The sequence below is a fragment of the Candoia aspera genome, chromosome 2 (assembly GCF_035149785.1).
Source record: "Candoia aspera isolate rCanAsp1 chromosome 2, rCanAsp1.hap2, whole genome shotgun sequence".
Taxonomy (NCBI): Eukaryota; Metazoa; Chordata; class Lepidosauria; order Squamata; family Boidae; genus Candoia; species Candoia aspera.
In genome coordinates, this window is record NC_086154.1 from 147,549,158 (window position 1) to 147,561,640 (window position 12,483).

The 12,483-nt window shown below is 44.5% G+C and overlaps 1 protein-coding gene across 1 annotated transcript in view; it reads right to left on the reverse strand.

Annotated features, from left to right (window-relative positions):
• CCDC120 (coiled-coil domain containing 120) overlaps nucleotides 1-2,333 on the reverse strand; it is a 33,709-nt gene extending 31,376 nt beyond the window's left edge. Inside the window, exon 1 of the mRNA XM_063294108.1 lies at nucleotides 1,794-2,333. The gene's annotated coding sequence lies outside the window, so the exon portion shown is untranslated. The remainder of the gene's footprint in view (nucleotides 1-1,793) is intronic.
• Between the last annotated feature and the right edge of the window lie 10,150 nt (nucleotides 2,334-12,483).

Here is a 12,483-nt window from a genome sequence, read left to right on the forward strand (position 1 = left end):
ACCAGCTATTGCTTTGCGGCTAGGAAGAGATCTCAGAAGTTTGAATCTCCAGCAGTGACAGCATTAATCCTGCTAGTCACCAAACTAGCAGGAAGCAAAGACAAGGAGTCCTCGTTCTCAGCCAGGCTTTTCGCCCTTCTGATATGTAAGCTTTGGACCCACAGCGTCCCACTGTTTTGCCCCTGATCAGGCTGGAATGCCTTTCCTTCTGTTTTTGGTTTTGTTTCACTCATCCAGTATTTAACTGGTTCTTGTTTATACTGTGATGGGAGATGGGTTTTATCTGTCTGTGTATGTTTGTACACAGATTTAGCACCAGGGTCAGTGGCACTCCCTTTGGGACAGATGTTGAGGGCCTTTACAGAGGAATGGGTAGGACAGTCTCCCAAACACAGCATGTGTTCTTCATTTATTCTGAACTGAATAAAGTTCATACCTGTAATAATCGAAAGAGCTTCCTCCTAAGGTAATTTGAAGCAAACAAAATAATATGCATTATCATCCAAACAGTCCATGAAGACAGGAATACATTGAGATTCAGTGTCTCCAATGAACAAACTGCACTGCTCATCAAAGTTCATTCCTAAAGGAATTTCTTCTCCCAAATAGCTCCAAAAGACTTCCAAAAGCTAGACATTCCCACGCAGCCTTGCTGGAGTGATGCCGACACAGCTTGGATAAAGGAAACGTGAGCATTTGTTTATTGATAGGGTTTCTTTCCCCAGCATGGAAATACAGTTGTTTCTGAGTGGTAGAGGAAAGCTATTTATGGCATGCTCCTCTACTCAGGCTCCGGGGCGCAGGGATGGCTCATGCCAGAGAGCCATTAGCCCAAACCAAAATCACAGCCACTTCTGGACTCTGTGCGGGAGGAAGCAGGCAAGGAGGTGAACTACACTCAGGATCCACCTAGAGATCTTTCAAAGTCACTCAAATGTCATCTCTCTCTCTAATGAAGTCTCTGCCCTCTTTTGATTCCAAGGGGTAAATCTGTTTTTTGCAGGTCCTTCCTCGTGGGAAGGCACAGCCAACCTGTCCTTAAATCATATGCATTCAGAAGCTCACAAATATCTCCTACGCAGGCCATTGTGAAATGCGATCCAGACAGGCCTGCTGGCCTGCCCTGCAAAAGACTGGAGTGTGCTGGAGCACAGTTTAGAAGGGCTGGCTTGCAGAAGAAGGAAAGGATAAATACTCCCCCCTCTGAGTCTACATCCTGCCCCTTTCCCGCCTCCTAGACATTCCTTTATGCTCAGGTGGCATTGAAATAGGCCACTCTGGGGCCCACAATCTTGCTGGGGACCCCAGAGGTGCCCAGCAATTCCTCTCTTTCTTTGCCCATTTCTCATCTGTAAAATGGGAACAACCTTGGCAAAAAGGTGCTTTACTGAAACAAGGCATGCATAACCACGATCACCTGCTTTTAAAATTAAGGAAAGGCTCTTAATCCAAACCATTTCCTGTTCCCTGATCCTCCCCCCACCCCCTCCTTCAAAGCTTGGCTCAGAGCTAGCAAATTCCCATGGAGGCCAAAGGTTTCCCAGCCCAATTCTGCCCCTTTGTGTAGTTTCAGTCTCCTCCCCCTCTTCCCAGCCCCCAGAGCACTGGTGTAGACCGGCCCAGGGCTAAAATGCACCCCCCACCCTCCCTGGGCTCAATGGATGATAAGTGGTTTTGGCTCCCCCCTGCAAACTTTTAAGGTGGGAGGGATGGAAACTACAATAGAAGCACTCACCCTTCTACCGCCAAAGAGTCCCCGTTCTCTCTGCCCAAATCCCGGGCAGGATCCTTACCATTTTCTTTTCCCCGAGACGGTACTGGTTTCCTCTCGATAACCGAGTTGAGTTTTATTTTTCTGCCATACAGTACAGACAAACCAGGTCTCGGCTGGGCAGGAGGGCAGGAGAGGTGTGTAGCTGGGGCTGTGCGAAGGCGGCCGAGGGTCTTCACTCCCAGCACCGACCCCATCTCCCACCGGAGAAGGCAGCTTTCTTCGCCCTCATCTTGAGAGAGCTGGGTGGTCTCCGGCCGCGGAAAATCCACCCTTTCCCGGGTTTCTACCAGGCAAACGAAATGAGGCGGGGGATCCGGGCTGCGAGGATACAGGCGGACGGAGACCGCAGGCGGAGGGGTTGGGGCGCGGTTATTGTTTGTTTACCTCCTCGCGTCCTGCCCCTGATGGGTCCTCATCCCCTCGCCGTGGTGGGTGTCTGTCTGTGTTATGTCTCCCGCTTTCACGCAAACACATACGCGCAGAGGCCGGCTGTAGCGTAGTGTGGCTCTCGGCTGCACACCTCCGGCGTATGGTGTGGTGTCTCGGTGTGTGAGTGTGCGAGCGCGCGCGCGTTATTCTCCCCGATGTCTGCCTTAACCCTTCGGCGGCTGGAAGGAGATCCGCATACATCCGTGCCGTACCGGAGGGGCGCCTTTCTTTCAAAGAAAGCGTGTGTTTGGGAAAGAGGAGTGAAGTATCGAGCCTCGGTCCTCCTCCTTGGAAGGCTTCACACACCCTCTTTCACCTGAAAGACGCCGCCGTCTTCGTCTCACCCAAGGGCGGGTGGAAACAAGGACAGGCGGCTGTTGCCCAGGACGGAGGAGAAAACGGGGCGTACTGCATGTGCTCAGAGGCACTCTCCTTTTTAGTTTTGACCACGCTGGGAACTGTCCTCCTGGTTTTTTAAAAGGGACACAATCCAACCATTATTAAATATTTGTAGAAATCTGATCCTGAGGCAGTTTTATCTGGAAAGTCTGTGGCTCTTTTCTCAAATGCAGTTTCCGCCTGCACCAGACCGCCTTATTCACACGTCACAGCTCTAGTCCCCAGTCCCAAATTTAAGCTTTTTTGGGGGGGCACTCGTTCATCTTCCTGAAGACACTACTTTTTCCTCCTTAAGCCAACAGAGTCTTGCCACAGAGACAAGATGGGAGGAGAGGTCAGGTGACCCATCGTTGGGTGTGACCAGTTATATCTTGGGTAACTGGGAAAATGTGGTCAACCTTGCTGTTGACCAATCTTTGGCCTAAAGATATTGGCAACCATCTCCTGATAACCTGTTTGGTTAGCAAGAAGCTGTGATCACAAGAAGGAGGGTACAGCCTGATCAACCCAGTCTCGACAGTGAGGGAAGGAGACTCCCTTTGCTGTGCATCCAGAGCCTTGAGAATTTCACTGGTCTGAGAGAAGATGTGCCTTCAAAATTTCTTTCACTGGAGGGACAAGTCACTCTTCCCTTGGTTCACAGATGTATGCTAAGCCACAGTGGGATTTATCATAGCTTACCTTGGTTGGTAAGTGAATGTTATCATTATTAGATTTTTGTCTATCTATGTCAACTCTAGGCGGCAAACATATCTAATACTCCTGCTTCCTATTTCCTCACAACAACCCTGTTGGGCTGAGAGGGAGGGGCTGGCCCAAAGTCACCCAGCTGGCTTTCATGCCTGGGGGAGGCCTAAAACTCACCGTCTCCTGGTTTCTAGGCTGGCACCGTAGCCACTACACCCAAACAGGCTCTCTGTTATGTTGTTATGTTGGAACCAGGCCATGATGGCTTGTTTAGCATACCATAGCTTAAAAATCTTGGTTTTTGTGCTACATGAGAGCAGCATCTGACATTTCTCCATCTGCAAAAGAGGGTTATAGTTTGTAGTTCTTCAAGTCATAGGAATCCACCCATTGTTCTAGAACATTGTATGTGAGTCAGGGCATCATTTGAATTTGTTTTGGAATAGTATTTTATGTGAACACAGTGCTTATGGTTTGTTAATCTGGGTTTGGGGTTCTGTGTATGGTGTGAACTCAAGCCAACATGTTTTAGCTCATTCCCCACAGGGTTTAAGGTATTTAACAAGTTTTGGCTGTGGCCATGTAGATAGTCTGTTTGCAGGAGCTGTTCCCCATTGGTGTTTAGCCTAAAGAAGAGAAGGATAAGGGGAAACATAAAAGCAGTTTTCCAATACTTCTGTCACAGGGCTGTCACAGGGAACAGGGTGTGGATTTATTCTCCAGAGTGCCTGAGGGTAGGGCAAGAAGGGTAGGACAATGGGTGGAAGCTTCAAGAGGGAGATCAAACTCAAATAAGGAGGAATTTCCTGACTGTGAAAGCTACCAAGTAATGGACCAGCCTGCCTCCTGGAGTCATGGGGACTGCATCACTGGAGGTTTTCAAGCAAAGGTTGGACAGTCATTTGTCTCGGATGGAATGAGGATTCCTGCCCTGGGCAGGGTTGGATTAGAAGACCTCCCTTCCAACCCTATAATTCTGTGCTATTGCAGTAATGAAGTAATAGGCATATTGTATATGGATAAGCCAAGAGCAAACAGCATTCAACAACAGGAAAAGCAAACGGTGCATACGCCTATATGAGCCAGTCCACAGACTCATAAAAACCTGTGGCACAAAGATGTTTTAATAAAAACACAAGCACAGTCATACAGCTCCAGCAAATAGCTGACATGCTTTAGTTTATAATCTGACAAATGATTGACATATCAGACATAGCGCCCCCAAGGTATCATTGATTACATAGTGTCCCCAAGGTATCATTAGAAATGGCATAAATGTGCTCTACAAGGCTTTTCCAAGACAGTGCCTTCCTCGCTGGCTCTGAATGATGTGAGTTGTAACCCAGGCATCTCTGGAGGGCCTTTAGCTGGGTGGTGTGCTGTATAAAACTATATACACAGCTGACTGTTCTCAGGAAGGGCAATCATAGACTGAGACAGTTCTAATGTGTACTCTTGTTTTAACACATTAGGAGCAATACATACATACACAAATATATTTGCAATCCAGCTGGGCACTCACAAATGCACAAGCATACTATAATTGTCAGGCAATTAGTCTTTGATGTATAAGGAAAAGTTCCAAGAAAGAGTTCGATAAATTATAGGTACAATCAAAGTATAATCAATACAGGTAGTTCTCACTTAACAACCATTCGTTTAGTGACTGTTTAAAGTTACGAAGGTGCTGAAAAAAGATGACCAGTCCTCACACTTACAGCAGTTGCAGCATCCTGCAGTCACATGATTACCATTTGTGACCTTCCCAGCTGGCTTCCCACAAGCAAAGTCATTGCGGAAGCTGGCAGGAGGTTGCAAGTTGTGGACATGTGATGTCTTGCTTAATGACTGTGGGTGATTCACTTAATGGCCATGGCAAAAAGGGTTGTGAAATCGGGCACAGTCACATGATGCCTCACTTAACAATCGCACCACTTAATGATTAATTTTCCAGTCCCTATTGTGGTCAGTAAGTGGAGGACTACTTGTAAATGAATAAAAGAGGCACAGGCAAACACATTGTATAAGTTGTAACCATATATAACAGCCTTCCCCACCTGGAGCCCTCCAGATGTGTTGGGCTTTGACTCCCATAACTCTCATCCAGTCTGGTCAAGTTGTGTTCCAATATGTCTAAAGGAGGGCTCCAGATTTCATTTATTTATTTACATAAATTTAAAGATCACCTGACTCCCAATGACTCTGGATGCTTTCTCTCTCTCTCTCTCTCTCTCTCGTCCCGGATCAATGCTACATGGCGTACTGGGCAGTAAGGGTTCTCCAACTCTTTCAGTCTTGGGCGAATGCTTTGGCATCCTTCCATGTGATATTCAGTGCCTTCAGGTCTTGTATCAGTGTTCTTCGCCATGTTATTTGAGGGCGTCCCTGTTGTCATTTAACATCGGGGGGGTTCCAACTCATTGCCTCTTTAGGGAGCCAGTTGTTCTCCATGCGAAAGATGTGACCAGCCAGTTGGAGTCTTCTACATGCAACGATGTTATGAAGTTTACCCGAGCCATATCGGACCTTTGAGATTCGGCGGAGGCATCTCTGTTGGAAGACATCAAGCCTCTTGTTGATACTTGCTGATGCCTTCCAAGTCTCACTGGCATAAGTAGCTGTTGGGATCGCAATAGAAGTGAACAGATGGTGTTTAATCTTCAGCGATATGGACGGTGAAGACCAGAACTTGTTCATCCTCCGAAAAACGGCTATCGCCTTCCCAGTGCAGCATTTTACGTCCACCTCTCCATCACCATTCCAGGCGATCACACTACCCAGATAAGTGAACCTCTCTATTTCCTCTAACTGCTGCAGTCCAAGTACAATTCCTCGTACTGGGGCCGTTTTGCTCATGTGCATGATCTTCGATTTCTCGGCGCTTATCCTGAAGCTGACTTGGTTTGTCTCGCCATCCAAGACAGTTGTGGAATGTTGTAATTTCGACTCATCCTCCTCAAGCAAGGCTATATCATCGGCAAAATCCAGGTCACCAAGGTGACTTTGGTCAGTCCAGTGGATGCCTGTCCCAGTGCATGCTCCAGCTCGCTGCATGACATAATCAAGGCCCACAAGGAAGAGGAGTGGGGACAAGATACAACCTTGTCTAACCCCAGTGGTAATCTCAAAAATGTCCGTATGACCATTCTCAGCTTGATCATTGGTATAGATTCTTAAAGATGGTAATGAAGTCTGCCGCTACGCCATATAGATGCAGGATCTGCCAAAGGGACTCACAATGGATGTTATCAGAAGCTTTTTTAAAATCAACAAAGTTGATGGCTAACAGGTGCCGATACTCAATGCACTGTTCTATGATATTCCTCAAGGTAAAGATTTACTCTCTGCAGGACCTTCCACAACAGAATCCATCTTGTTCTTCTCTCAGGTGTTGATCAACGGCACTTCGCAGCTGCCTAAGGAGAACTGCACAAAATGCCTTCCCGGGCACTGAGAGAAGGGTAATGCCCTGCCAGTTGGTACATTCAGAGATGTTGCCTTTCTTGGGGACTTTAACAATGGCACCTCTTCGCCAATCTTCCGGGACTACACCACTTCACCAACACTTATTAAACAGCTTTATATTCTTTAAAGACAGGTTTTTTAGCAGATACTCCACCGATTCCATTTTTGCCTCCAGTACTCTCAGCCTCTCAGGGGTTTGAGATTCTGTCGCATGCCAGGCTGCCAGGCTGCCTCCCCGTTGCTACCGTGGTAGATTCCACCTCTGGGGTCAGCGGGAACCGGTGCTTCCACGATGCCTGGGACGTCCCTGGCTGGGGCTGTCCCATCGTATCCCAGGTGATCAGCTCCATGGGTGATCCACTTGGTGCCGGTTGCTCTGGCTCTCCCCCATCGCTAGATCCCCCCAGCTCAGGGCTGGAACTCGACTCCTTCGGGTAATATGAAAGTTCGGGGGGGCGGGGGCTCAGCTCTCTACTCCGAATTGTCGACTCAGGTAATGGGTTAGTCGGCTCCTCAAGCTCCCCAGACGCTAGTTTCGACTCTGCCATCACTAACTGCTTCCCTCACAAGAATTGATCTTGGTAGGAGCTAGCGGTGTACTTTGGAGATTCTCAGCTTTATGTAATGGTTGCCTATCCTAAAATACTCTCAGACTCACAAGCAAGAGCTTAATAAAATCTGGTTTATTTAAGAATAGTATGCAAGTACAAAGAAAGCTGAGAATGGGAAAAGCGCGCCAAATGCAAACTAAAAACCCCTCGGTACAAACGAGATCCCTCCCCATGTAGAATCTTCCCAGGTGCTCCCAATGGCTTCTGATGATGCGGTGGAAAAGTCCTTGAACCGAGCACATAACCCAAACACATTCCATTGAAACAAACATAGATACAGAGCTTGGCACAAGGTCTCCCAGCAGCTCCCTCCCAACAGCAATGCATGTCAGCGCCATGGCATGTGAAACGTTACGATGTACAGTGCACATTGAAACAGTGAACATGACAGTCAGCTCTTCAGCCATGGCCTGACCGCCATACTTTAGGATCATTGCGGATATCTCGTCCAAGCCAGCTGCCTTGTTGTTTTTAAGGCTTCTGATAGCAACCTTGACTTCCTAAATAATAATCTCACTAGTGTTCACATGGAGCGCTTGTTGATCATTCTCTTTGTTAAAATTATATATACTGGTTGGGTCTGGCTGGTTGAGGGTTTCCTAGAAGTATTCGACCTACCTTCTGTTTTGCTCCTCCTGAGTGACCAGAAGCTTCCTGTTCTTATCCTTAATCGGGACACTGATGGTCCTTCTCATTCCAGTCAATTCCTTAACGATCCTGTAAAGAGACCTGGAGTTGTTTTGGTCAGCCACTTCTTGAGCGTCAGGGCCTTTCTGTTCCAGCCATTCTTTCTTATCCTTCCTGCAGCTTTTCTTCACTTTTCTGGATGCTTTACGTTCTGAAAACGCTTGAACAATACAATTAAAAACCCCAAAGGGATATGCATCTAGAATAAGGAGGAAAAAATATACAAACAGAACAAAATTTTGCAGGTGCTCACCAACCACCCTACATCAGGTTTTCAGTGCTTTCTGGAACATCCTCAGGGATACATACAGATCTCCAGGCAAAAGGCTGGGAAAAGCTATAGCTTTGTGAGCATGTGTATGTGGTTTAAAAAAAAAGCTTGCAGCTGCTGAATTTTCATCATCATTTTAATTTTCTGGAAAAATGTTCAGTCTTCCCAGAAGACTAAGGACTCCCACTTTCTCTAACTGTACAGCAATTTATGCTATTTTTTGAAAATACTAACCAATCATTTGCAAGCTAGCAGCCACATTGGCATCATGGTTTATTATGAAGTTTGTTGATTTTAGTTGTACTTTCTTTCATGTAAGAGGGAGAATTATGATAAGATTTCCCCAGTGTATGTTGAATAACTGAGTGTTTACAGAAGAGATGGTGGGCAGACTAGAAATATTTTAAATAAAATGAATAAGGATGCAAATGACTAGATAAATTGGAAGTATATTGAAGGAGGTAGTATTATGAGACCAGGTTATTTGCAGGACTGCCTGACTCTGATCGTTTTTGCCTGTCCAATAAGATCTGACAGGGTCAGTGTGCTCCAGGTCCCATCTCTTAAGCAATCCCATCTTATGGGACCCAGGAGCCCTGAATTCTTTGTCATTGTGCCTGCCCTATGGAAAACCATTCCCCTCAAGATTTGGATGGCCTCAGTCCTGCCTGCCTTTCAGAAGGCCTTAAAGGCATGGCATTGGGTCAGAAGGATTTGTGTTCCCATCTGATATGATTCTTTCGATTGTGGATTTCCTTGGCAGAATTCGTTGTAGTATGTGCTTTATTATATTTTTATGATGGTTTAATTTTAGCTGTTTGTTTAATTGTACACCACCCAGAGTCATTTTTGAGAGGGCAACTACTGTATATAAATTAACTAATTAACTAAGTATTTAGATGGACAAGAGTTAGTGTCTAATAGACAGGGAAATAAGTTGGGAAGTTGACATTTTGCTTGAGCCCTCATTTAGACACCAGCTTTAATTTCTTGGGTTCTTTCTCCTTTTTTCTGAAGGCCAGGGAATAATGATAAATCTACCTGGCAGGCTTGTTGCAAAGATCAATACAAGGTGCATTAAGCACGCCAAACACTTGAAACCCAACCTTGTCAATATTTTGCTAAGCCAAAACATGGTTGGTTGGTTTCTGATTTAGCATATTATATGATGCCAATGAGGATGCTTTGGAAAGCAGTTTTTATAGCTTAATGTGTGTATGCACTTTCTATGGCTTACTCAGTAAACCATAGTTAAAGCACAGGTTAGCATGTAATAGAAACACAGTATGTTATTTTGCTTCTGATGATAAAGTAAACTATACTTCTTCACCTGGTGCCCTTCCAATGTGATGGGTACAACTTCGTACTGTCTCCAATTGGTGCGTCAGGAAACCATTGGAAAAGACACGCAGATAGCAGAAGCTTTAGGTGCAGATTTAGGGGGAAAGGGTAATAAAAGAGAAGGGCTGTGCTCACACAACAGACTTAACCACAAATTAATTAGGTACTTAATACTGAAGCAGATTTGACTCCCAGGGATTGCACAGACAAATGCTTGTAATATCGACCTGCCCCTTGTAATACCTCATAGCTCTTCTAAAGATAGGCTTACAATCTCTTCAAACCCTCTATCCACCTTATTGTTGGTTTCCCCCTTCTTCTTCCTTCATTTTGCCAAGCATAATTTTTTTCTTGGCCCATCTTCCATGCCCAAAGTATGCAAGTGTCCTCTGGTTGATGATTACCTTAGCAGAACAGCTAGCCTTTATTTGGTCTAGGATTGACTGACTCTTCTTTATTCCATTGTACTCTCAGTAACTATTTCCGGTGTGGGAGTTGAAAGCCAGAGTTTCTTAGGGCAGAGATGTCAGTTATGTCAACATCCAGCAATTGCCCAGCACGAAGGTTGAACAAGAAGTCAGGGCAAGGTGTCCATTAAATCATGGGAAGGGTGGGAGAAAGAAGCGCTATAGCTAAACTAGTGGGTTTAAAGAGGGAATTGTACCTTCACCTTATCAGAAGGTAATCAACTGTTTTAGTGGCTTCTTCATAGTACACAATAAAGATTCTTATTGAGCTGAGTCCTAAAGCTTAGATAAGCCATGCTGAGAATTCAGGAAATTCTGCTGAGCTCTTGCCTATGAGCCCAAGATCCAGAACATAATTCAAATGCATCTATCTCCTTTCTGTCAATCTTTCTCAATGTCCAACTTTCACAGCTATCCAGTCACTATCAGAAATACCAATGCTTTAGTATTCTGATTTTTGTTATGATAGAAATAGCCGTACTCTTCATATTGTTATGTAAGTTTGTAATTACCTTCCTTATGTCTCCAGTTTACTTCTCCAGCACACTGTCCATTTACATCTATTCTTGAGCCCAAGAAAACAAAACTATACTATCTTTATTTTTTCACTGCTCACTCTGAGTTCACTAAGCATACTGGTTGACATATTTGTTGTCTTAATATTCAAGGGTTTTCATTTTCATTTATTATTTTATTTCATCTTATTTATAGTTATTTCATCATATTTTTACTTTCCTAGTGAGCTCCTCCAGATCTTTTTTTACTTCAGCTAATAAAGTGCTGTTGTATGCAAACGGCAACAGCAAGTGGCAAAATGTTCAGTTGCAAAATTCAGTTCTTACAGTAGCTTCTTGTTCATTATAAATGATCCTCAGAAGAATTATCGGGTGTTCTGACATGCTTATTGTGTGTATGTGCCATCAAGTTGTTATCAGCTCTCAGCAACCACATAGACAGACCTTCTCCAGGATGATCTGTCTCCAGCTTGCTCCTTCAGGTCTCTAATGGTGCACTCACTGTCACTATAATCAAGACCAATCACCTTGCTGCTGGTTGTCCTTTTCTTTCCTTCCACCTTTCCCAGCATTATGGGCTTCTCAAAGTTTGTTTGTTTTTGTGGTATTCTCAAGAGTCTTTTCCAACACCAAAGTTCAAAGGTGACAACACTTTCTCTATCCTGCTTCTTCAAAGTCCAACTTTCATTTCCAACTTTCAGTATCACAGGGAAAACCATGGCCACTCAGTTCAGATCTTTGTAGCATCATAACATCTGAGTATCTTTTCCCAGGCCTTCATAGCAGCTCTACTGAGTGGTAATCGGAGAAGTATTTTGTGACTGCTGGTTCCTTTACTGTTGATAATTGATCCTAAAAGGCAGAAGGTCTCCACCATTTCAGTATCTTCATTGTCAGTTCTAAGGCTGGTTGCTAAACCTGTTGCAGTTAGTTTGGCCTTTATATTTAATCTTACTCCCATATTTTCCATCGCGCTCCTTTGACTTGCTAGAGCTTGAAGATCCTTTGCATGTTTGGCTATCAGGGTAGTGTCATCAGCATAGCAAGGTTATTGATGTTTCTTCCTCCACTTTTAAAACCATGCTCATCTTCTTCCAATCTAGCCTCCTCAACATATATTTAGCATATAATAGCCTTGTCTCACCCCTTTGTCAATCTGGAGCCTGTCTGTTTCCCCATGTGTTTGCACTCCTGTATATGTCATGTTTCACATGAGGACAATGAAATGTTCTAAGGTTCTTATTGTCCTAAGGACATCGCACAGTTTGGCATGGTTGATACAATCAAAGGCCTTTCTATAATGAATGAAGCACATAATGACTTCTTTTTGGTAATATTTAGCTTTCTCAATTGTCCAGCATGCATCAGCGATAATGTCTCTTGTTCCTTGGCCTTTTTGAAAACCAGCTTGAACAACTGGCATTTCCCTTTCAGTGCAGGGCTCTAATCTTATTGGATAATCCTAAACATCATTTTCCTAGCATGTGAAATTAATAGCTTGCACACTTCGTTAAAGTCCCCTTTCTTTGGTATTGGTATATAGACTCTCTCTCCATGTATGCCTTCATTCATTTTTGTAAAATCAAGTCAGACGTTGCTTGTGAGAGGAATCAGCACAGTGGCTTGATAATTTGTAAATGCTCTTACATCTCTTTCTTCACCATACATGCACCAATCTTTTCCATTCCTCAGCCACGAAGTCTTGCTCTATTGTTGTTAACTTTGAACTGTTTGCACTTTAATCTTCTCTTCTCTTACAGCTTTAAATAGTTCAATGCATACTTCATCCATACTTGCTACTTCCTTATTTGATAAATGTTCTATTGTATGTTGCACT